Source organism: Tachysurus vachellii, chromosome 5 (assembly GCF_030014155.1).
Source record: "Tachysurus vachellii isolate PV-2020 chromosome 5, HZAU_Pvac_v1, whole genome shotgun sequence".
Lineage (NCBI taxonomy): Eukaryota > Metazoa > Chordata > Actinopteri > Siluriformes > Bagridae > Tachysurus > Tachysurus vachellii.
In genome coordinates this window covers 20,245,285-20,249,591 of record NC_083464.1, presented here as the reverse complement: position 1 = coordinate 20,249,591, position 4,307 = coordinate 20,245,285, and the positions used below count along the sequence as shown (strand labels likewise).

The 4,307-nt window shown below is 37.5% G+C and overlaps 1 long non-coding RNA gene across 1 annotated transcript; it reads right to left on the bottom strand.

The window, feature by feature from the left end:
* Positions 1-2,899: 2,899 nt before the first annotated feature.
* Positions 2,900-4,307, bottom strand: LOC132845319 (uncharacterized). Its single transcript, XR_009648412.1, has 5 exons — positions 4,292-4,307; positions 4,146-4,187; positions 3,205-3,249; positions 3,020-3,055; positions 2,900-2,912 (listed from the first exon to the last, which is right to left on the bottom strand). It is a non-coding gene; the product is annotated as an uncharacterized LOC132845319 (long non-coding RNA).

The window sequence follows — 4,307 nt, the reverse complement described above, 5'->3', positions numbered from 1 at the left end:
GCCATTCAGAGGTGGACTTGCTAGTGTGTTTTGGATCATTGTCCTGCTGAAGAACCCAAGTTCGCTTCGGCTTGAGGTCACGAACAGATGGCCACACATTGTCCTGCAGGATTATGTGGTGGTAGACAACAGAATTCATGGTTTTATTTATCACAGCAAGTCAGCAAAACAGCCCCAGACCATCACACTACCACCACCATATTTTACTGTTGGTATGATGTTCTTTTTTGATGAAATTACTTTTTTAGTGTTACTTTTACACCAGATGTAATGGGATTCACACCTTCCAAAAAGTTCAACTTTTGTCATCGTCAGTCCACACAGTTTTTCCCCAAAAGTCTTGGGGATCATCAAGATGTTTTCTGCCAAATCTGAGAGGAGCCCTTGTGTTATTTTTGCTCAGCAGTGGTTTTTATCTTGGAGCTCTGCCATGCAGGCCATTTTTGGCCGAGTCTCTTTCTTATCTTGAAATCATGAACACTGACTTTAACTGAGGCAAGTGAGGCCTGCAGTTCTTTGGATGTTGTTGTGGGGTCTTTTGTGACATCTTGGATGAGTCGTTCCTGCATTCTTGGGGTAATTGAGGGGAGGGGTTGTATGGTTGGGGGCTGTTTGCTGGGGATTGTATTTACTTGTGTTATCTTTGACTAATATTTACATTTGTTTGATGATCTGAAACAATAAAGTATGACAAAAACATACACACCACTGTATGTATGTGTGTGTATGTATGTATGTATGTATTTAGAATTATAATAGTGTTTAATAATCATTTTTAATAGTGTAATTTATATTTATAGTTATTTAATAGCATGTATGCATCTATGTTTGTAGGTATAATTTTAATAGTGTTTAATAATCATTTTTAATAGCGAATAGTATTTTTTTCTCCAGTGTTTTATTTTGATTACATCATATAGTCCAGTCTCTCTACATGAGTTTCCTTTTTTACACTGTAGCATCAGTGAGATTGGAATGATAACCATGCAGCACAGCTGCAACTAGAGAGCACATTTCACAATCTTCACGAGTGAGAATCTGCTGTAAATCTTCTCTAACACGCTGACATCTCTGTCATGATTACGAGATGGCGAAAGACTCTCTGAGGTCCATTAGAGCACATGAATCCTGCTGCAGACGTGACGAGCTACATAATTTATGGCCCCAAGCAGACATGGACGAGCCAGCTGTACCTGGAAGGTCTGTGTGATACAGCTTTGCTGCTGGATGACCCAAAGTTTACATCTGATGATCAAAAAGTGGCAGCCATCATGAGGGCTGTCTGACTAAGGAGGTAGCAGGGGTTTGGTATTCAGAGAGATGTCTCAGGGACAAATGAAAGTGAATAAGACATGAAGCAAAAATAGGAAGGTTTTGGACAATTTTTAACAGTTATAGGATCACAACAACAAGCAAAAATAACAAGCAAAAATAACAAGAGTTCTAAACTGAAAATGCTCACAGGGTTTGAGCTGGAATACTCTCATTGCTGTTCTCTTGGTCTAGAAGCTCACTGTTAACTCTTTCTGCACTATCTGTGTCCAGCTGCTCTCTCTGAGTTCTTGGTGTCCTCAGTCTCTTTCTACCAGCACACAATTTCCTTGGCCCATCATAATTTGTGACTCCCTCTTTACTCTGTGGCTGTACACCTGCACCACCTACGCTAGTGTTTTCTCCTTCTGGATATCCCATCATCCAGCTGGACACCTCCACACACTCCTGACTCTGATCAATAATATTCTGGCTATCACTCAGGGATTCTTTAGAGATATAGACTTTTCTGCTTCTCTCTTTAGCCTGGAGTTTTTCAGGTATGTAAATGTCAACAAAATTGGCCTCAGTCTCAGACAACTTTTGAGACAACTGTTCCTCTCTTCCTCTCTCAGTGTCCATTCTCCTCTTCCTCTTCTTGTCTGTCACAGAATCCAAAGTTCCATACGTCTCCTGGCTGCTCCTATTCTCTGTGATAGGACCATACAATAAAAAAAACATGTAATGGTTTCATATACACATGTAATGATGTAAATATATTAGGACGTAAGTAAAGTGCTGATTAAATCATTTTAATGTCCCTGTTTGTAGTTGTCTAACACAAAAGGCAATCTGTAGTCTTTGTGTTACGCTGAAATTAATAGAGCCATAATACAAGAGCCCTGAAAACTGCCACATCATTTAAAATATACTGTGTGTGTTTTGCTGGGTTTCTTCTCAGTCCTTGTCTTAACATATTTGTCCACATATGTCCTTTCTGCATTTTCACTGTCTAAAGCAAGAGGGAGCCACAAATGTCTTTTAATTACCATGTGCATGTTTGTTTATTTCATATAATATAATATATTTTGTGACATAAAGCAAATAACCAAGACAGGTTAATGCTAATCACTCTTCAAATATGAATTATGCAGAAAAGTTTTTTCACTGAGGTTTCACTGGTTTATTCTGAAAAAATATGGCAGTTTGTTTCTTTTCTTTAAACTCTGGGATCATAATCCTCTGAATCAAATGTGTGTGTAATATTGTGTGGTGTAGCTCAATTCTGTAACAGACTAACAGCCTTTTTAATATATAAGTGTGTGATTGTAGGCTATATGGTGGTAAATGGTGTGTTAGAAGACGATATAACATCTGATCAGCTCACATTCAGATGTCCGAATTTCATGAATGTAACAAAAGCTCATGTATCTATCTATTAATGTGTCTTACTACACAGTAACAGTCAATAATACTATGTCAATTTAATTTACCTGTTTGATCAGCAGATTTGCTGTTCTCTTTAGATTTTTCATCAGCAATGTCTGAAAGAACAGAGACAGGGGAAGTGTATTTAATTCCATGTTTAGCATAATATCTTAATTACTATGAATTATCATCTATCCCCTGTGACTGACCTGGATATTCCACCGAATCAGACGCTGGAACCACATTAAATAATAATAATGAGGAAATTGGAAAATTATTATGTCACTGGGAACTCAACTAAAAAAACATATTTAGTCTGGACATAATGATTCAAACCCACCTGTAGGGTTATCCATTGGTGAGGAAGTAGAGCACACTGTAGAAAATGAGAGCATTAAACAGCTGAACATGTTGCACAGTATTCATTTAAACATCAAAACTAATCAAATGGAACATTTCTCAGTTTGGCCTGTAAATTTTATTTTTCTGCATGGTTTTAATCCACTCTACTGCCTTGACATGCACCTGCTATTGGCTCTGCAACACCGGCAGCATTTGATGGACCTGAGACTAAACAAAAGAAAGAGAACAACTCAGTGTCAAACCTTATGAAATACATGAGTTGTAAACATTTCAGACTTATACCATATGTCAATAAGCATCAAAACGACTGATTGTCTAAACCAGAGGTGTCAAATCTTCACCTTGTGGGTCTGGATCAGTACTGGTTAAAATCAGGCTGACCAAATGAATTTAGAATCCTTGTTCTGATTTAAAATAATTTTGTGGACTGTAATTGAACTAGAAGTCTGTTATTCCTGTAAGGGGTAAAATAAACTCAGGGCCATAATTTTAACTGACAAAATTTTTTTTTATTTAAGCATATGCACACTATATGCATGTATACATACATATATATAATGTGTGTGTGTGTGTGTGTGTGTGTGTGTATGTGTGTGTGTGTGTGTGTGGCCAGCCAATACAGGTGTTACATGTTAACAATAAAATTAACGTGAACATTTGCCCAGATCACACTGCCTCTACCGACTATCCTCCCACCCATAGTGCATCTTTGTTCCACATCTGTTCCCCAGGTGAGTGATAAACATGCAACTGTCTGTCCACATGATGTAAAAAATAATGTGATTCATCAGACCAGGCCACCTCCTTCCATTGCTTCATGGCCCAGTTCTGATGCTCACTTGCCATTGCAGTTGATTTTAACAGAGTACAGGAGTTAGCATGGTCACTAACTGGTCTGTGGCAATGCAGCCTCATATACACACATGCTGACTTTATGTGTATGTGCATGTGGATACATTACATAATTTAAGAGATGTTAATGTGTTAATGGTGCAAACACTAGAACAGGAAACAGGATTTGTATGGTCTAGCTCGTTTTATATAGCATGTATAAAGTACACACTCAGTTTTGATCCGGAAAACTTCTGATTTATTTTACATACCAGTTATGACTGCTGGCTCAGGGCTGTTCTGATTAAAGGCTTCTGGAAAGAGATGAGAGTATATATTTGAAGTTTTTTTTTAATTTAATTAAAAATAAATCTGTAATAATTTTTCAATTAGAGAGAGAGAAAAAGAGAGAACCTACCATTTAAAAAATTTAG